This window comes from Solanum lycopersicum, chromosome 5, assembly GCF_036512215.1.
Source record: "Solanum lycopersicum chromosome 5, SLM_r2.1".
Classification (NCBI taxonomy): Eukaryota; Viridiplantae; Streptophyta; class Magnoliopsida; order Solanales; family Solanaceae; genus Solanum; species Solanum lycopersicum.
Window position 1 is genome coordinate 55,731,167 of NC_090804.1, and position 23,436 is coordinate 55,754,602.

Below are 23,436 nucleotides of genomic sequence, written 5' to 3' on the forward strand. Positions count from 1 at the left end.
TCAAATTTTAAATATTTAACTAAACCTTATTTGGCTAAGTCCTAAACTAGACTCCTAAGCCTAAGATAACTGTCTCCTCGTACATCTATCTCTCAGCACACGTTCAATATCTCTTCTCTTTCACGTTCTCTCTGCAGAAAAAACTTCAAGAAAAGAAAGATAAACGTAGTTCTTCACACTTGAAGAACTCACCACAAAAGAAGAAAACCAAACAACGAAATCAATCGCGTAGGCAAAGAAAACATTGTCCGTCGACTTTGGTGTTGAACTTTCGGTGTTGGACCTGTGTTTGGAGGAGTTCTTTGGCCAGCAAGTCGAGGGTAGAACATCAAAAAGGTATGGGTTCTCTTCTCTCTTTGTCCCTGGTTCATGTCCCTATCACTAGCTCTCATTGAATCATAGGTTTCTTATTTTTTTCTTGTAAAAAAGTAGGGATAAAATGTGTTTTGGTGATGGTTATGTGTTTATATGTATGTCCATTTTTATGTGACTTATGTTGCGTTTTTTGAAAATGTGACTAAGTGCGTTTGGGTGTGTTGTTGTGACTACTGGTCACGTTTTAGGAATTGAAATGGCATGTTGGTTCTTTGTATTTTATTTACTTATGTTGATGTAAATCATGATGTTCATATGATATGAAATGTGGCTGATTTGAGTGATAATATCTTGGCTAAACGAATCCATGAAAGTGCACCTAAAAACATTCTAAATGCACTATGAGATTCCCCTAAGAACTAACATGTAATGAAATGGAAAAGAAGCTTAGAATGTAACTCAATTTTCCAGCAACTTGTTGATTAGTTTCTGCAAAGTTAAGTTGTTTAAACTGTCATGATAAGTAAAGAAAAACAAGTGAGCTTACTGTGGGTCGATCAGGTGACCTCACCACTTTAAAAGTTTTGAAAATAATGAAGTGAAAAACAATGTGGTAAGTGGGAATCGAACCGTGCTCCTGCTGGAAAATAATGTATGAAAATAAGAAATGAGAGGAGTGGGATTCGAACAAAAAACCTATCGGTCAAGCTTAAGGAAAAATTAAACTAACATAAGAGTGAAGTGTGGGAATCGAACCCACGAACCCTAGGTAGAAAAGAAGAACTAAAATAAAAATAAATTGAGGCTATGTGGGTTCGATCACAAAACCTCACGGTCAACTCAGAAAAGTCAAGATCGAATGAAAATAAAATAACGAAGTTGTGGGGGATCTGTCCCACAACCTCTTCATCCCCCAATGGATAAAAGAAAAAGGAAATATAAAGAAAAAAAAGAAATAACAATGTTGGGGATCGATCTCGGGTCCAATGTTGTGTGACTAAAAATAAATAAAAAGAGACATGTAAGTGTTGTCCAAGGATCGAAATCGGGTTCCCTTCCCCAAATTTCCGTATTTATAATAAGTCATACGTGAAAATATTTTCAACATAATGTTGCCTACATAGATCGGAATCGAGATTTTGGTATACATTCAAGGTTCATAAGTCTTTTACTACATAATCTTAGGAAGATATGAATCACTTAAATTAACTATGAATTAAGCCTCATGGCTTGTATGAATAGACCCATAACTATAGCATATATTAGAAGTAAATGAACCTAAGATGTATGTAATGAAATGATGATATTAACAAAGAAATGATGAAACCCTCGAAGGGTTAAGTAAAAGTATTAAACACACTTAATGGTCAAGAGTAGTGACATAAGATCAAATGAACATTCACGTAAAAAGGGGTGAGTACTAATGAAGAGCAAGTGTGCTAATGCTACTGATTGTGGTGACAACATTATATGAGGTTAATGTAAAAGATGAGAGCAATCTCACATAAGCCTAAGTAAATGTTACCAAAACGTACTCACTTATTAGAGGGTAAAGTTAATGAACACACCAGTCTTTATAAACACTCTATTGAACGTATTGAGATTCACACACTTAATACTAATGATGAGATGAAAAATCATCTATTGATCTATGATTTCCTCATACTAGAATCCATCTTCCGTAACGGATGAGTTGAATGTAATGGAATTTTATACTGAGCACTGATAGACTGATATAAGCAATGATGCCTTCTTTCGTGAAGGATTGAGGTTCACGTAACTCTCATGAGATGATACAGTTCGGCATGCATGGTATACGTCTCGTTATATCTACTAGTCTTCAAAGATATACTGCCAATATAGGGATCTAGAGGCGTGCAATTCTCATGTACGCTAGAATTTTTTGGGTCACTTTTCCAGTGATTCCACCTCTTTTTGGTGTGGGGAGACATTGGATTTCATAATTCTCACATGATCTATGTCAGTAAAATATAAAGTTCCCAATGAAAGAGCGAGGCCAGCCACAAATGATTCACATGATAAAAGGCATGATACCAAAGGTGTTCGGATAGGTTAATCAAGAGGTCAGTTAGACCTAAGTAATGACACTAGGTAATTCTTGATCATTGCACAATGAACCCGATGAAAGTCATAAAGTTCATCTTAGGTATAATTTGTGTTCACACTATCCTATGAACGAAATGAACTAAAGTACATACAAATGAATGAAGCAGACTCTGTTTTTTCTAAAGAAGGCTCCCTAGTTGAGGTTCCATAGGTTAAGTCCTCATTTTTTGGATGTCTTAATGATAAGTCCATGATTCCAAGGTCTCATGACATATGAACAAATGATATGAAAGATGTTAAGTGTTATATGCAATATGTTATATACTATATGAAATATGTTATGTGTTGTGTGTAAGATGTTATGTTTTGTGTGCACTAGGATAAGTATGATGATGAATGTTACTCTCATGGAATGACTTTTCTAATCCAAATTTTTAAAGCTTAGTAACTTTCCTAATCCAAAATTTTCAAGTCCACTGACTTAACTTTCAATAATCATGTTGTTAGGAAAGAGCTGTCTTACTCATGAATGCCCTTGGTGTGTTCTTGCATATACCCATAGTTAGTACAATTGTGTACTAATCCCTTACAATTCTATAATTTTAGGTGCAGGCACATGTGGACGATATAGCTTACATGTTGAGGTTGCATCTATCGAGACGTGGATATTTCATCCGTACTTGGTAGGCTCTCATTCTTTGGAAGGCGTCTACCGTTACAATCTAGCTTAGATGTAGTCTATAGCTGGTGGAGCATGTTCCACTAGTTTTTCTTTCCAATTTTGTTAAGACTTTGTATTTTTGGTTCCGTTTTGGCAAAAGTACGTTCAATAAAATTATGAACTAATTCTTTCATTTGATTATTTCTTTATTAGATGGTTTATTTGTGAACACCTATGATGTTAAGTAGTATGTATACATGTATGTTAAGAAACAAAAAGTTTCAAATCTTTCGCTAAAATTAACTTAGATGAAGTAAGAAAGACGTTTGTAGGCTTGTTTGCGACCTTTGAGAGGTCAACGATGCCAGTCTCGTCTAGGTTAAATTACGATGATAATAAGTTCACATTGTCCACATTGAGTTGTGTCTAACTCATGGTAGTGAAGTGCACCACTATCCTGAAATAGAGGTTGCATGATGTGTAGGAAAATTTCCCTTCTTTTGATGATATCGTGCCTTTCCTAATGTTTGATTTTCTTGGTGTTATGAGTGTGTATAACACAAATCCTTTTTGTTTCTCAGAAAATGAATACTAGGAGAATAATTGGTCAAAGGAGAGGCGGAGCAGCTTCTTGGGGCAATAAGGTTCTACCCCAGGCTCCAGTTAAATGAGTGGCTATGTCGGTTAACCCTGCTTGGTTGAATGATGTTGAGGAGAGGGCATCTGTGTCATAGATGGAACATGCCATCACTATACAGGCCCAGGACATGATTGACTAGGTCAACCGCCAGAATGTTGAAAGGGATAACCCACTTGTTAATAGTATGGATGACAGGCTGATAGACTTTAGGGGGGATCAATCCTCCTATTTTCAGAGGGTTTAAGACTTCGAAGGATCCTCAGGAGTTTGTTGATGGGATGCATAAGATCTTGGTGGATATGGGGGCCACATATACTAAGAGAGTAGAGTGGCTTCCTATCAACTCACAGATGTTGCAAAAACTTGGTGCAAGATGTGGCATGATATTTGAGTTTAGGGTGGAGTTCCGTTCACCTAGGAGCTTTTTAAGACATCCTTCCTGGAGAGATTCTTTCCCAGGGAAATGAGAGAGGCTGATACACTCAAACTTACTTCTCAAATAAGAAGTAAAGAAGTCGTATCAAATAAAGAACCCATCTAATGAGGTTGGGGTTTATACCACAAGGAAAATAGTTCATACTTTACTTTATTCTATTATTACTATTATTTAGTCAACTATTTCCTTAGAAAACCAAAGACAAAAGAGGGGATTTTTATTTCTAAATTAATAAAACTAATTAAATAAATTATAGTAAACAACTAAGAGATTCAAATCTCGAAGCTTAATAAATTAATAAAAGTAACTAGGGCTTAAGTGTTCCGCACAGGTTCCTAACTTGATAATTCTAACTAAAACAATTCTCTACTTGTATGTTGAATGTAAAGTGATAAGTTATGTATCTTTATGTCCTTGGTCCTGCATCTAGAAAATTTCACTCCGCACTTTTGTCCGGCTACATATGTTTGTATACTTACCCTTACCTTTACCTTATATTTAGCATTGTATTTGATATTTGACTAAGTTATTACTTCGTACCAATCGACACTAGCCTATAAGACAGTGTACACTAAATCTATGTTGATAATTCTTTTCCTACTATCTACCTCCTTGGTCCGGGAAGTAGCACTAAGGAGAGTTGTAACGTAGCCCATCCGTTAAAAAGACATTAAAGTGAAAGAATTATCAATACATGCAAGACATGATTCTAGAATTGCTATTTTAGTTAGATTTTACTCATTATACACTCATGGTTCACACAACCCTAGTTATGGAGTTTAGTTACCCATGGTCATAATCACACTATTCATATATTTAATATAAGAATTCATGCACCTACTTTAATCAGAAAGAATAAAATCCAGAAATTCACTTGAATAATAAACAAAAGCACCAACAATCAATTACAGAAAAAGTGTAACCACTGCTATTATTAATTATTCAATACTCGAACAAGAGAACTAAAGATTATCCAAAAGTCTAACAATAAAAAAGTCTAACCCCAAAAACAAGGTTTTTCAAACTATTTATAATAAAAACAAAAACCTAATAAAAGAAGGATTCTAATTACTGAAAATATTTCAAAACGTGTCTGAGTCGACGGACCTCGTGACGGACCATCATGGTAACGATGGGCCGACATGGCCTCTGTCGTCCCATACTTCACAAACTCTTCTTCTGCTTTATTCATTACCCCCAACGAACAGGTATGAGGGACCGTTCCAAGCAGGACGGTCCGTCTATGGTCTTCGCTCCAAAATACTTTAACTTCTTGGAATTTTGGTTCTGGGACTACTCTCTGATCATTACGACAAACCAGCAGAACAGACCGTCGTACTCATGGACATTAGTACATCACACACTAGGTCAGACTTCACCATCTTCCTTCAGTAGCTTCTCTCCTGACTACGATGTTACCTATGGACTGTCACAGGCTCGATAGACCGTCATAAACTTCGTAGGTCGTCTCTTCTGCATTTCTCACTAAAAAACTTCCACGTTCATCTTTGGACAGATTTCCTACAAATAAGGGGAAACTTACATAAAAATCAATACAAAAAGGCATTTGGACACACACTAAACATAAGTAAAAATCACTAAGTCCCGTGAAACCACGATACATCAACACCCTAAACTAAAATTAGTTGTTTTTCCTCAAGCGATGCACTATGACTGACTACAAAATCTTTGTACAAAAGTATCCATATTTTATCTTTTGCAATCATTTGGCCATCAATTCCGATCATTCTCATCACGTTTATGCATGTTATCACTATTAGGCTTGAATAATGTGGAACCATACCTTGACAGAGACTCACCATGCACAGAAACCTACCTCTTCAATTTCTCACCGAGGTGCTAATATTTCAAAAATTGCAAGTAGAGTCGTCACTTTAAAACAACATCCTCATTTTTCACTAAGGATTACTTTTGAACACTCACTCTTAGAACAAATTCACAACTCATTCATACATATGGCCATTAGCTTGCCCTTATTTTCACTGCTTTATGTTCTCGATACAACTCTTAGGATCACAATAGGACTTTCTTAAGTTGTAACATAGGCTATGGGTAAGGTAGGATATATTTAGGTATACTTTAGTGACTTGTTTCCCTCCTTGACATATTGGCTAAACGTGCCACCTTTTTATCGTTTTATTTCGCCCAATTTCTCAATTTTCTTTTTCTGTTTCTTATCCTTATAGGTAAGTGACTTTTGTTTAATCACTTATGTTTTGTTCTTTCTTTCTCATTATTCTTTCAACCGCACTTTCAAGAGTATTCCTTATAACATCCACTCTTAAGTCATGATTATTCAATGAGTCAAGGTTCACAATACCCACGATTGGGCCAGAGCCAAGACAGGTTTGTTTTCTGCATTATCCACCCTCAACATATGCTTTTGGCATAAACTGAGGTGCATATGTACAAGGAGGGACCAGGCCAACGCATTGTTTCCTGAGAAGATCAGTTGGGGTGACAAAGAAACATATGTTTTTAAGCTCAACTCATTTATATCATACGAGATTAACTTCATTTGTTTTTTTTTTTTTTTATGTTTGGGCTTAAGAGTGACTATTTCGAACAAAGGCCTATGATCATTTCCTAATATTTCATTTTGTCTTACTTTTAGCAAGACTAACCAGGCAAGTTCTAGCTCAGTCTAAATGGTGGATCCTTCAAATTTTCCTCAAAATTACATGATATTCAGTACATTTCCATATTATAAGACACCTAGTTCGAGACTTAGACTAGAGGTCATACAGTACTTTATCTCTATATATTGTTTAGAGCCACACAATCATCAATTACTATACCTACTCATGCATAATTTTCATATCGGGATATCATATTTATTTTAGCCATCATGCTTCAGAGTTATACTATATACACAAGATATAATATGTCAGTTCAATAATAAAAGTAATCAGTCTTTTGGGGAAAAAAACATAGGCAAGAAAACCCTAAAAGAGGATCATGAATTAGGTTACTCATACTTCACCCTAGCACTCACTTTCCATTTACCCACCTCCAAAAAAATTATATGCAATTGTCCCCAATGCATAAAAAACTGAAATACGAGAGTGGAAGGTGAAGCAAACCTGAGGCGCAAAAAGTCGGCGATCAGCAAGCTGGTGGGTCCAGTTTCTTAAAACCCACTACATTTGTAGTGTAGACACCCTCAGTAGTGTCCTTATCAGCAACAACACTATCAGTCATGCCTCCCACTGTCTCCACATCTCTAGAGTAGTAGTGAAACACGATGGACCAGGTTACGGTTCGTCGTGAGTATGTCGGACCATCATGGGGTCCCTCTTGTCTTAAACAAAGTTTATTTGAAGATCCTTATAAGGAAAGTCCCTAATAGGTATGACGTATAAGCAGGATGGACTGTCGTGATAATGACGGTGCATCGTCGATGTCCGTCGTGGGGCACATTGAAAAAGTATGGAGACCCTTAAGAGAGGGGTCTCTGACTATCATGAAGGTTGTGAAGGATGGACCGTTGAGGGTACAAGGATCAGCTGTGGATGTCCGTTAGTGGACACTTTGGAAAAAAATGGAGACCCTTAGGATAAGTGACTTTGACAACCATGACGGTCAAGCAGGACAGACCGTCTGGGTAGGACAGTCCGTCGTAGATGTCTGTCAGAGGGTACTTAGAAAATAAAGAAAAAAAATGTACCTGGCACGATGGATTAATGCGACGGTCCATCGAAAGCGTGACGGTCCATCGATTTATCCTTTAGTGAATGGTACGGAGTGATTTTTTGAAGAATTTTTGGTGATGTGCTGCCTGCAAATTTAAAACCAATTAGTAGAAAATGATACCATTACTAGAAATAAAACTATAGTTGGGTTAGAGGATACGTATCAGGTTGACTTCCAACCAGCGCCTGATTAAACGTCGCGACACGACTTAAGACACTTGATTACTCAGACTTAATGAAGAAAAAAATACCACCCTTTTTCCTTGGGATGTGATGACATGCTTAGGTACTAAAACAGGATGTGTGTACTATATATGGATGATTTGCAGATTGGGATTGTGGGAAAGGCCTATGGCTCCAGATATTTCATATACCGAGGTTCCACCAAGATGTATCATGATCTAAAACAGATCTACTGTTGGGACGGCATGAATAAAGACATTAATGATTATGTGGCCAACTGTCCTAATTGTCAATAGGTTAAGGAAGAACAACTTAAGCTTGGCAATTTTACTAAGATTATTGAGGTTCTAACTTTGAAATTGGAGGCCATTAATATGGACTTTGTGGTTGGTCTTCCAAATACTAGGAGATAGCTTGAATCCAATTGGGTTATTGTGGACAACGTGACTATGTATGCCCACTTTATACTTGTCAAGTCTACTTATAGAGTAAAGGATTATGCGATACTTTTATATTAATGAGAATGTTAGATGGAATGCGATTCTTTTATCCATCATTTTTGATAGAGGAGCTCAGTTTACTTCATATTTCTTGAGATCCTTCAGGAATAGTTTAGGCACGCAGGTGAAGATTAGTACTACCTTTTATCATCAAACAAACGGGCAGGTAAAACGCACCATTCATACATCGTAGTACATATGGAGGGTGTGTGTGATTGACTTCAGAGGTAGTTGGGACGACCATCTGTCATTGATAGAGTTCTCCAATTATAACAGCTATCACTCCAACATTCTGATGGCACCTCTTGATGCACTGTATTGTAGAAGGTATAGGTTTCTAGTTTGGTGATTCGAGGTTGGAGAGTCATCCATTCTGGGTCCTGAGATCATTCATGAGACCTTAGAGAAGGTTAGGGTGATTAGGAATAGGTTGGCTACTGCTTACAGTCGGCAGAAGTTTTATACAGACAACAGAAAAAGACCCTTAGAGTTTGATGTTGAGGACCAGGTCTATTTTGATATATCACCTAAGAAGGGGGTGATAAGGTTTGGCTGGAAGGGGAAGTTTAGTACAAGGTATGTTGGGCCATATGAGATCCTTCAGCGTGTGGGAGAGGTGGCCTATGAGTTGACATTTCCTTCGGAGCTAGCTTCTTTTCATCCAGTATTTCATGTCCCAATGTTAGAGGAGGGCCTAGGTGATCCAGCATCAATTATACTTGTTGATGGTTTGGAGATTGATAAATGTCTTGTCATACGAGGAGGTACCTCTTAAGATTTTAGACAGACTAGTCAAGCGGCCGAGGAATAATGAGATTGCCACAGAGAAGGAATTGTGGAGGAATCATCTGGTTGAGGTGCTACATGGGAGGTCGAAGCCAATATGAGATCCCGCTACCCCCTTCTTTTCAGCTCTTTATGTTAGACTATCTACTCTTAAGTGTATGTTTTCATATATCTCCATTCTTTGTTGCTATTGCTTGATTGTGTACAGTAACTATGTTATGATCTGACTGGATTACGCGAAATAATTAGTAGTGTCATTCGAGGAAGAATATACCTAAGGGGTGGATAATGTAGCAACATAAAAATGGATATGCTAAGTAATGCTTAATGTATCTACAATGCCTATGATTAGACCGGGTTCACAAGGATTGATGCGCGTAAAACCAGACCTTCGAACCCTTACTATAGCCAAACCAACTAACTTGGGGGATTATATGAGCTAGAAAAGGTTTCCAGCCATGTAGGGCTCTCGAATACGATAATTCACTCGAATGAGTCTTTATCAAATTTAAAAAGGGAAAATCTTAGGTTTGGAGGGTCTAGGGGTAAAATGGTCTTTTTACAGGCTAAGGCTAGTATCCTAATTACCCTAAATATATAATTATTTATTTAACTAATAACGTGGAGGGGAATTTTGGGGAGAGAAGGCCGAAAATTCACTCTTAGAATGAAGCCTTGCTCCACCCGTGTTCGAACCTAGGTCGAAGCGATGATTTAAATTGTTTTTTTATTTAAGTTTGTAAAATAATGTAATTAATTAAAAAAATTTCTAATTTAAAATAAAAAGAAAAACAGATTGTTAATATTTAACTAAACCTTATTTGACTAAGTCCTAAACTAGACTCCTAAGCCTAAGATAACTCTCTCATCTCACGTCTATCTCTCAACACACATTCAATCTCTCTTCTCTTTCACTCTCTCTCTGCCAAAATATCTTCAAGAATAGAAAGATAAACCAAGTTCGTCATACTTGAAGATCTCACTTGATACGCTCAAACATACTTCTCAAATAAGAAGTAAAGCGGTCATGTCAAGTAAATAACCCAACTAGTGAGGTTGGATCGTTCCCACGAGGAAAATAGTCTACAGTTAACTTCAATCTATTATTACTTTTGTTTAGTCAATTACATCCTTGGAAAGTAAAAACAATAAAAGAGGGGTTTCTATTTCTAAATGAATGAAAATAACTGCCTAATTGAAAGAGACATTTAACAGCTTTGAATGTTGGATTTTAATCAATTAATCAAAGTAACTAGGGTTTACGTGTTCCCACAGGTACATAACTTGATAATTCTAACTATAAGAATTCTTTCCAAGTATCTTGCATGCAAAGTAATAAGTTATGTATTTCTAAATCCTTGGTCCGGCATCTAGAAAATTTCACTTCAAACCTTGGTCCGGCTACGTGTGTTGCTATCCTAACCATTATCTTTACCTCATATCAAGAATCGTATTCGATATTCGACTAAGTTATTACCTCGTACAAGTCAATACTAGCCTATTGGATAGTATACACTAAATCAATGTTGATAATTCTGTTCCTATTATCTACCTCCTTGGTCCGACAAGTAGCATTAAGGCGAGTTATAACGTTGGCCATCCGTTAAAAAGACTTCTTCGCGAAAGAATTATTCATACAAAAAAGACACTATTCTAGAATTGTTATTTTAGTTAGGTTTTATCTCATTATTTGCCTATGGTTCCCATAACCATAGTTATGGATTTTCGTTACTCATAGTCATAATCATAATATTCAAATGTATTAAATAAGAATTCATGTACTTACTTCAATGATAGAGTAAAATCTTAAAGTTTGCTTAATTAATCACCAATAATCACTTGCAAGAATCTCAAAGTAATCAATAATCTCACAAAAAAGTCTAATGATAATCTAGAATCTAACACTAATACACATAGTCTAATAATGATGCAGAGTCTAACAATGATCGAGAGTCTAACCTCAAAAATGAGGTTTTTCGAATTATTTATAGAAAATAAAAACCTTATTAGACAAGGACTCTATTTGCTTGATATCTGTCAAAATGCGGCTGGGTCGATGGAACTCGCGACGGATCATCGTGGTCGGGACAGACAGTCATGGACTCCATCATCCCATACTTATGCAATTTCTTCTCCTACTCTCTTCATTACCCTCGACGACAGGTATGACCGACCGTCATAGGCACAACTGTCTATCGACGGTTTCATTTCAAAACACTTGAACTATTGGAATATGGGTACTGGGGCTACTTCTATGAACTTCATGACGAACCTGTAGGATGGACCATCATAGACACGACAGACCGTCATGAACTTCTTAGCCCCACACTTTGTCAGACTTCCCCATCTTCATTCAGCAGCTTCACTACGCTGACACCTCTGGACCGTCACAAGCATGACGGGCCATCATAAGCTCCGTAGGTGGTCTCTTCTTCATTTCATCGCTCAAAATCTCCGCATTTATCTTTGGACAAATTTCCTGCAAAATAAAGAGAAACTGATATGAAAATTAGCAAAAAAAGGCCTTTGGAAACACTAAACATAAGCAAAAAGTGTAAATAATACTTTGAAACCACGGTATATCATCACAACGAAAGATAAGAAACAAATAACGAAATCAATTGTGTAGGCAAATAGAAGGTTGTCCGTTGACTTTAGTGTTGAAATTTCAGTGTTGGACGTGTGTTTAGATGAGTTCTTTGGGCAGAAAGTCGATGTTTGAATGTAAAAACAAGTATGAGTTATCTTCTCTCTTCGTCCATTACCTAAGAAACCTCTTAAGGTTAAGTATATTTAGTCCAAAAACTATGGTTGTTCCCTTGTGCATGTCCCTCTCACTAGCTCCCATTGAATCATAGGTTTGTTATGTTTGCTGGTACAAAACTAGGGATTAAACATGTTCTCGTGATGCTTATGTGTTTATATGTGTGTTTGGGTGTGTTGCCGTTATTATTGGTCACACTTTTGGAATTGAAATAGCATGTTAGTTCATTCTATTTTATGTACACGTGTTTATGTAAATCATGATGTTCATATGAGATATAATGTGGCTGATTTGAGTGATAATATCTTGGCTACACGAATCCATGAAAACGCACCTAAAACATTCTAAATGCACTATGAAATTACCCTAAGAACTAACGTGTAATGTAATGGAAAAGAAGCTGAAAATGTAACTCATATTTTCAGCACCTTGTTGATTAATTTCAGCCAAGTTATGTTGTTTAAACTGACAAGTAAAACTGAAGAAAAATAAGTGAGGTCACTGAGGGTTGAATCCGTGACGTCACCACGTTAAACCTTGTGAAAATAAAGAACTGAAAAACAACATGGTAAGGGGGAACCGAACCATGCTCCTGGCTGGAAAATAATGTATCAAAATAAGAAATGAGAGAAGTGAAATTTGAACCCACAACCTATCTGTAAAGCTTAATGAAAAATGAAAATAAAATAATTGTGAGGCGTGGTAATCGAACCCAGGACCCCTAGGTGGTAAAGCAAAATTAAAAGAAAAAAATTGAGGCTATGGGGGTTCGATCCTACAACCTCACGGTCAACTCAGAAAAGTAAAGATCAAACGAAAATAAAATAACGAGGCTGTGGGGGATCGATCCCACAACCTCTTGGTACCCAAAAGGATAAAAGAAAAAGTGAAAATAAAGAAGAAAAAGAGATGACAACGTTGGGGCTCGATCTCGGGTGCAATGTATTGTGACCGAAAACATATGAAAAGAAAAATGTTCTTGTTGTTCAAGGGATTTGAAACTGGGTTCCCTAGACCAAATATCTGTATTGATACATAAGTCATACGTCAATAAATGTTCAACATAATGTTTCCTACATAGATCGAAATCGAGATCTTTACATACATACTTAGATGTATAAGTCTTGTACCACATTATGTAAGGAAGATATGAATTACTTAAACAAACAATGAATGAAGCCTCGTGGCTTCTATGTATAAACCCATAAGTCTAGAATACGTTAAAAGTAAGTGAACCTAAGATGTATGTCATGAAATGATGATATGAACAATTAAATGATGAAACCATTGAAGGGTTAAGTAAGAGTGTGAAACACACTAAATGTCCAATTGCATTGGAATATGATGGAATGAAAATTCACGTAAAAAGGGGTGAATAATTATGAAGAGCAAATGCGCTAATGCTACTGATTGTGATGACAACATGATATGAGGCTAATGTAAAATATGAAAGCAATCTCAAATGATCCTAAGTAAATGTTACCACAATGTACTCACCTATGAGAGTATAAAGATAATGAAGAGACCAGTCTCTATGAACACTCTAATGAATGTATTGAGATTAACACACTTAATACTAATGATAATATGAGAAATCATCTATTGAGCTATGATTTAGTCATACTAGAACCCAACATCCGTGACGTATGAGTTGAATGTAATGGAACTTTATATTAAGAACTCATACACCAGATATGAGCGGTGATGTCTTATTTCGAGAAGGGTGTAGATTCACGAACTCTCATGAGATAAGACTGTTCAGCATGCCGAGTATTGGTCTCCTTATATCTCATATTCTTCGAACCTATACTTCCAATATAGGGATCTGGCGGGGTTCAATTCCTATGTACAGTAGCATGTTTTGGATCACTTTGGCTGGTGATTCCACCTCTTTTCGGTTTGGAAAAGACATTGGATTTTTTGATGCTCACATGATCAATGTCGGTTAAAGTTAAAGTTCCCAATGAATGAATAAGGCCAGCCTCAAATGATGCACATAATGAAATGAATGATACCAAATGTGTAAGGATAGGATAATTAAGATGTTAACTAGACCTAATAATGACACTAGGTCATTCTTAATCATTGCACAACGAACCCGATGAAAGTCTTAAACTACATCCTAGCCATAGCTGGTGTTTAAACTAGCCAATGAACAAAATGAAGTGAAGTACATATGAATGAATGAAGCAGACTCTGTGTTTGCTGAAGTAGGCTCCCTGGTTGCGGTCCCATATGTTGAGCCCTCATTTATGGGATGTTTGAATGATAAGTCCATGATTCCAAGGTCTCATGGCATATGAATGAATAATATGAAAGATGTTATGTGTTATATGCAATATGTTATATGCTACATGCAATATGTTATGTGCTATTGGTGCAATATGATAGGTATGACGATGCATGTTACTCTCATGGCATGACTATGCTAATCCAGTTTTGGAATCTTACTAACATTCCTAATCCAAATTCGGTAAGTACACTTACTTGTCTTTCCCAAATCATGTTGTTAGGAAAGAGATGTTCTTACTCATGCAAGTCCTTGGTGTGTGCTTGCATATATCGATACTTACTGCAGGCACAGGTAGGTTGACTTGCACCTATCCGGACATGAAGCTTTAAGCCGTACTTCGTAGGCTCTCATGCTTTCGAGGATGTATATAGTCATTATCTAGATTATATGTAGGCTATAGCTGGTGGAACTTGTTCCACTGATGTTTCTTTCCACTTTTGTTAAGACTTTGTATAGGTGCCGTTTTGGCAAAAATATGTTTGATAAAATTATGAACTTATTCTTTCATTGGATTACCTCTTTATTAGATGGTTTATTTGTGAACACCTATGTTGTTAAGTAGTGTGTATAACTGTACATCAAGACACAAAAAATTTCAAATCTTTCACTAAAATTAACCTAGATGAAGTAAGAAAGACGTATGTAGGCTTGTCTGCTACCTCTGAGAGGTCAACGATGTCGTTCGCATCTAGGGTCTAGATTTCGGTAGACTTTTGTTATTCTTATAATGGGAATCCAAGTACTTGATAGGTTGACTTTTGTAGTTCTTTCCAGTGATATCTTGAATCCTTTGCTTAGATTGAGGGTGTTCTTTTCTATAAGGTGATACGCTAGATTTCATCTTGTTAACCTCTTGTCCTGAAAATTTTTAGTATTTCCCAAAACTTTCTTCATCAACTCCAGAGATGTCATGCCTCCACTAGAAAATAAGATAATGTCATCAGAAAAATGCTAGATTATTAATGATTGGGCCCCTTTTTTCATGCTAAATCCAATGAATTAAGGTTTATGATTAACTTTGTAATGTTTAAAAGTGAGAAATTCAACCGTAATAACAAATAAGGAAGGAGAAAGAGAGTCTCCTTGTCTGAGACCCCTCTTGGATTAACAAAAATCATATCAACTTCCATTACCTAATAGGGAATACAAGTTACTAGAGATACGTCTAAAAATTAAGTCAATCCATAATTCAAAAAACCCCATACTACACATAAGAATTCACATATAAGGGCAAGAGACTCTATCATAATCTTTATCTATCTCTAATTTAAGAACAACATTAACTTTCACATTAACAGAACCTATTTCTTGAATATTTTCTTGAGAAAGAAGAATGATCTCTGTACTATATATATATATTGTTGATGAAACCACTTTTTGTTATTACTAATAAAAAGTGGAAGGACCTTACTATGTCTGGATTTCAGAACATAAGATAAAATTTTACAGATTACATTACAAAGGAGTTCTCATATTACAAAAATGTTGAGGGGGTGATTACTTTTGGGAATCATAGCGATGTTAGTATGAGTGAACCACTAAGAAGACAAACTCGTGAAAAGATAGAAAGAAAATCTATAGTAACCTTAGGGTCTACCACTCCCCACCAAGTATGAAAAAACTATTTTGTGAATCCTTCTGGCCCAGGGACACTGTCAAGATCCATGGTCATCAAGTTTGTTTTGATATCTTTCTCCATCGAAACTGTTGTAAATTCATAGTTGATATCATCTGTGATAATAATGTTGATACCCTCAAAAGCCTGCAAGTATTTAAAGTTAGGTACTTGACAAGATATTCCTTTGAAGTACTTAACTACTGCTTAAGACACATTAGCAGTACCTTGCACTCATTGTTGATACTCGTCCAATAACTTATTGATCCTAGTCCTTCTTCATCAATATTGGATAACCATATGGAAGTATGTTGAGTTTGTATCCCCATTTACTAGGCATCTGACTTTGGCTTTTTGTCTCAGAATGTTCTCTTGGATTTTTAAGTAAGACACATACTTATCTTTTTGTTTTTTTGAGTGTAGTTCTTGTAGTTGGAGACATATCCAGCTACATAGTATGTTCCAAGATTATGATCTCCTTTTCCATTCTCTTGGAAAGATCATAAAAATCTCCATATGTAGCTTAGGACCTTGTGTCAACTATCCATTGGGGGGTTTGTAACAAGTAAACAAAAACAATGAAAAATGACAAAATGTATAAATAAATGGGGGGGGGGGAATTCTCCGGATATGAATAGAATATGAGATAGATTAAATCATTGGGTACATGTTCTTAATACAGAATTCATTGAATAACTATGACTAGGCAAGACATTAAGGGTGATAAGCTCTCTCTCGAGAAACTTACCTTGTTTCAAGTGTGTTTCTCCCAAAAAACTATATTAAACATTAAGAGTAGCCTCCGCCTTAGGCCACTCACTCTCTTGAGCTATGTCTCTGGGAATGAGGCTAGGGTTCACTCTCTCGAGCTGAACCTCATGTCAACCCACTCCATTCGACCATTAATTAAGTAGTATATGTTTTATGACTTCTCTCTTTATCAGGCCGAAAACACATATATGAACTTTTATTTCCAACTATAAATTCATTAAATTCATCCATAACTACTAAACTAAATCACTATTAAAATACAATTAAACTATCAGCAAGAAAGACCCAACAACTAATCTAACTCATTTTTGCAAATCACACCCCACAAATTGTGTTTTTAAGCCACACATTAGAAGACATAATGCTTTACCTAAAGGATCTTGGATTCTTAAATTTGTATGAAGATTTAAGTCTTAATATAAGCCAAGAATAAAAAATCCAAGAAACCCAATTTCAAATTGAAGGAGATGAAAATATCTTCTTCTTCAAGTCGTCAAAAACCTCTCAAACTACGATAAAAACATTGATAAATGAATATTCTAGACTAAAAATATAGTATTGTTCTACTCTTTAAACACTAACTCTAACTAGTATTTATAGTTTTCTCATATATGAGCTGCAGCAGATTATTCGGAATCATTAGTTGTAACTACCGATCAACTCAGCAATTTACCCTTTGGTGTAATTCATCACAATTTTACATCTACATTAGAATTCTCATGCTTAGGTTCATTACGCGACATAGGATTGCCTCTCAGAACTGCTCAGTGATGCGTCGAATGCTCCTTCATCTAGCCTTCAATTTGTCATAAATTCTTGACCCTATTCATTATAACTAACAGCAATCTTGGATGAGGTCACCGATTGATTTTTAAAATTTCCTTCATCCTTGCTACTTTTCCCTTCAGCATATCTTTACAATAGTCAACCGCTCCTCCGTGATGAGGTAATCTAACGCCGACTGGATTGGTGATATCCTGAATGAAATCAGTATTCACCGTCATTTTTCTCATTTTATGCTCTAACATTCTTTAACTTTCGAAAATTGAGTGACCTCTTTAGCGTATCGCCTTATGGTTTTGGTGATCTTCAACTTTTTATTTACCCTGCTCTTTTGGGATGACATTCTTGGAACAACTAGGCAAACTGAAGATCACATTGGCGGATCGCCAGGATGGTTAGGCGATCATCAGGTTGACATTTATTCATTCTTTATATACTTTTTGTTCCTTTTAGTCAACTTAGTGTCTATGATTTTCTTCAAACTTCAAATACCGGAAACTTATGGGTTTTCATAATATTTTGACGTAAAATCAGAATTTGAGGACAATATTTCTATCAAAATATAAACTTAAATTACTCAAACTTGTGGACTCATCATGTCCCCGCAATGGATTTTTTTACCATGAAGTTATAAATACTTTGAGTTACACATATGCACTCAGTCTCATGCACTATCAATCAACGATTTTCAAGTCCTTGAAAGTGTATCTACATAAGATTTCTTTATAGCTATATGATTTATTAACATAAGCGTTAACAATCATGCAACGTAAATCTTATCATTCTTAATATCAATTTCAGAAAGATAGGATAGCACCTCGAGTTTCTGCAATCTATTTACGAAATGTTGGAAAAATCGACGAAATTCAAAGAACATTTATTATCCTCTTGGAATCTTACTCTAAAGACTTTAGGTGTTTATGAACGTATAATAAATCATTAAAACCTTTTAAGACCTCAAATATATGTAAAGCATTGTGGTTTAGGCTTAAAATAGGAATTTGAACAACGTATCGTAGGTATCAAACACATAGGGGAAAGACCAAAATTACCCTAACTTAAAACTGATGAAGTTCCCTTAAAGAAACTCTTGATTGAATGTTTAGGGCTCTACAGTTCATGAAAAACTATAGTAGTCGTGTAGTAATCCGTGAAACTTTGATTGTCTTATAGGGTATTATTAAAATGCGCATTAAATTTTTCTCCAAACATAAAATGGAGCAAACTTTCTGGAGATGAAAAGAGGACTTGTAGAACATAAATTTTATAGGTCCTGGGTCATCAAATTCAATTTGTATTCAGAGATATGGTCATTTTATTTTTATCCAAGTAAAATCTCATACTGAAACTCAATGGATTAGAAAACTATAAACTCAAATTTCTATTAGGAGATTCTTTTGACCTTAATAACTATAAAATTCATTCCTACATTTTAAAGAATTGATATAACCTCAAAAGTTGACGGGCACCTATAAATAACCCTCAATGGGTCATATAAGTCACCATGGGTCTTCTAGGATCCCATACAAGAGACTCAACTCTTGGCAGCCAAAAACGTTGGGATGCCTCTCCTAAATAGCTTGTGTACCCCTAAACGGACCGATAAGGGCTCCCTGAAGGTTCCATGGTCCATTTTTTGGTCGAGGACTTTCTTGTTAGCCCTTTTTAGACTTTCTAGATGTAAAAGTTCTTACAACCTTGATGAAATACCTACATAACTTTATTGAAGCCCTAAGCAGTGATGTAGAAAGGAGGCTTGTACTTGAAGAACCTCGCTTCTTTCCTGGTCTAGAGAGAGGATTTTTTTTATAAAACCGACGAAAGAATGTACAAAATTAAGGGAATGAAATTATGGTGGGTAGTTTTAGGACATGATAAACTTTTATAAATCAAAGGATTAGAGTTTAAATTATATAGCTTTTCTATTTTAGTTCATATTATATCAAAAGTTGCATATGATCTGAGGGAGATTACACTTCGTGAAATAATACTCCTATGAGATAAGAGGATATCAATCTATCCTACTCAAGATGAAAAAACTGCAAGAGGTGGCTCTTACATTTATCTATATTAACTAAGTGAGCAATATAACAAAATCTATATTATCTATTGCCAGTATACAAATTGCTCTCAAGATATATCTTAAATCGGATCATTACTCTTCTTCATGACTGTAAAGTTTGTCATCTCCCATCTGTCCATGTTCATTAGTTTCGGTAGTTCTACAAAAACATCATTGGACATATTGTTACAATTGTCATAACTAAGAGTTCCCAAATGGTTTGCAACTTTGTTTGCCTCTCTGTAGAAGTGGCTTAAAATGAAGCTAGTAGTCTCTATGAGTTTTCAATTCTCTTACGTCATCATAAATTCTCCATGGTATAGAGTTGATGTCATTCACATAGTTCACCAAGACCTATGAGTCATTTTCCGCTAAAATATAATCATATTCATTCATCACACACCATTCGACTACATTAAACAATGCTTTAGCCTCTTCCTTATTTTTTGTACCATGTCTAAGATTTAGTGAATCAGCAAAAATAAGATTCCCACGGTGGTCTTGAACAATTCTTTTGTCAGAGATGTTGCTTATCATCTTTACAACATCCGTTAGAATTAATCTTCACAAAACTATTATTTGAACAATTATTTTGTCAGAGTTGTTGCTTATAATCAATTAACATGCTTATTCCTAGTATATATATATATATATATATATATATATATATATATATATATATATATATATATATTACATAGAGCATTCTTCTTGCTCAAAAAATTATCCAGGACATAAGTTCTGCTAATGTGGAAGCCAATGTTGTTCTTAAATTAGACAAATATGTAATATATATATATATATATATATATATATATATATATATTGTTGATGAAACCACTTTTTGTTATTACTAATCAAAAGTGGAAGGACCTTTTCAAGTTTGGAGTTCAAAACATTACAGAAAATTTTACCGATTACATTACAATGGCTAATAGGACTCATATAAGAAAATTTTTGAGTCAGTGATTAATTTTTTGAAGTATGGCTACGTTAGTATGAGTGAATCACTTAGAAGACAAGAAAAAAAAAGAAACAATGAAAATCTTTAGTTACCTTAGATGCTACCACTCCCCAACAAGTCTGAAAAATCTTATTTGTGAATCCATTAGGCCCTGGGACACTGTAAAGATGCATGGTAATCAAGTTGATTTTGAACTCTTTCTCCATCGATAATGTTGTCAATTCATGGTTTATATTACTTGTGATATAATATTGATACCCTCCAAGGCTTGGAAGAATTTATAGTCAGGTACCTGACTTGTTATTCCTTTGAAGTACTTAGTTCCTTCTTCAGACACATTAGCATTACCTTGCACCCATTAATGATACTCTTCCAATCTCTTATTGATCCTATTCCTTATTCATATATCTTGGATAAACTTATGGGACTATGTTGAGTTTGTATCCCTGTTTACTAGTTATTTTACTTTGGCTTTTTGTCATAGAATGTTCTTTTGGATTTTTAAGTAAGACACAAACTCAACTTTTGTCTTTTTGAGTGTAGTTCTTGTAGTATGAGACCTATCAGGCTGAATGGTAAGTTCCAAGTTTATGATCTCCTTTTTCCTGTCTCTTGGAAACTTCATAAATCTCGATATGTAGCTTAGAACCGGATGTGAGATGAATAGAGGTTTTTGATGAAGTACACACAGTGGATTTCCATGACATTCAATGTTCCACATTCCTTGAACTATTTTGAGTGATTTTGTTTTAAGGAATCTGAAGTATCTCTTAAACTCCTCTTCCTCCCTACAGAGTTACATCACCTAAGGTACATGATCAGAATAGGTTCTAGCCAGGTGAGACACTATTGGTTTGTAGAAGTGACTAACCATTTTGTCCAACCTTCTCCAGATAGTGCTCGGAGGATCCCTGTTATTATATCACGTAAATATGTTCCCATCAAAAAAGCCTCTTTAACACTAACATCTTCCATAAAATTTAAGAATTCAAAACTTTTCTCCAATCTATATGGGGTTCCTCCTTGCGATGTAGATTCATGATGGTTGTATTTGTCTTTCATTTTGGCGTCTGTTCCTGGGTTGTTGTTCTTCTTTGTCTCTTGGGCCTGTTTTTCCCTCAATCTACTAGGGCCAAATTATCTACAACTTTCAAATTAACAGTTGTTTTAGTATGTAGTATCTTTTCAACCACGTTTACATTGTTTTTCTCCGTGTTATTGTGAACCGCGAGGGCTTTATTGTTGTCCCATTGTTGTTCATCCTTTTGCTCTCCTTATTCTTTATCTCTATTCTTAATTATTGTTTACCTTTCTTACAGAGGGGCTAAAGGTCTCAACCATTTTCTTTTGTATGCTAGGCTTCCTAATTTCAACACGGTTGGCATTTTCTTGTATCCATGTTAGTGTGGTGGTGACTTTCCTCTTGCCTCTTTTTGAGCTTATGTTTCATTGTTATGTTTTTCGTAAGTTGGTAATGTGATGCCAAATAAGTTGGAGATGTCAGTTGGTCTGTATTCATCCTTGTTTCCCACTTTTGGTGTTATAAAGTTAAATTCGTTCCCCATGGTCTTTTCACTAACCTGATAACTGTTCCCTTAAATTCTTATTTTTTCCTTTCCCATTAGATGCGGTCTCCATCTTTTAACCTCTTCCGTACGTTTACTTTTAACTTCATTAATACTTATTTTGTTCCCTTTTATTGTTGAGCTTTCATTACTCCCTTTCTGCATACCACAAATGAGAAAACATAAAATTTCATCCGAACAAAATTAGACACTAAAAGAACCTCATCTCAGCAAGGACTTCCTGAATAATAGACTTCAACAAGTCATTACCACCACCAACAAATTGTAACTGTGTCATGAAATTTTTTCCCTACTTTGCCTTCGTGTGAAAAGATTGTATTAGGAATCGAGATAAAAATAATTTTCTTGAAATTAGATTCACCACCTATATATAGTAATTCCTTGAATAATCAATGTTAAAAAGGGAAATACAAACTTATATGATTGGAGCTATACAAACTTTGGAAATCCATCTTTTTTGGTGGAGGAGTGAACTCTATAGCTTTATCTGAATCAATGCACAATAAGCATGAACACCATCATTCAGTCGACTTGTATTTGCACTTGATTGTTTCTTTCTCTTGTGACATTTAAATGTAATTGAAAGGAATGAATAACGGAAAGGAGCAATACTTACCTGACATATGAAAATAAGATGTATAATTGACTATAAACAAGAGTAGATTTTGGGAGTTCATATTTCTATACCACATGCATATTTGGATTGATTAAGTCATCAACTCCAGTGTGAAAATTCACACTTGACGGAAACAATTGTTTAAATCCTAACTAAACACTCTCATGCTTTACCAATATAACTCGATATAACATGATACGATTTTCATTATTTTCATCTATCTTGCACATTATTTCACTACACACACAACCAATAACAAGTACCAAAAAGGAACAAGTGAGTTAGGAAAGAGGAAGAGGAAAAGTGAGGAAAACAAAGTGGTAAGATAGATGAAAATAATGAAAATCGTATCATGTTATATCGTGTTATATTGGGAAATAATGAGAAAATTTAGTTAGGATTTCAACAATTGTTTCCGTCAAGTGTGAATTTTGATACTGGAGTTGATGACTTAATCAATCCAAAGTTGCATGTGGTATATAAATATGAACTCCCAAAATCTACTCTTGTTTATAGTCAATTATAAATCTAATTTTCATATGTCAGGTAAGTATTGCTCCTTTTCGTTATTCATTACTTTCAATTAATTTTAAATGTCACAAGAGAAAGAAACATTCAAGTGCAAATACAGGACGACTGAATAGTGGTGTTCATGCTCATTGTGCATTGATTAAAATAAAG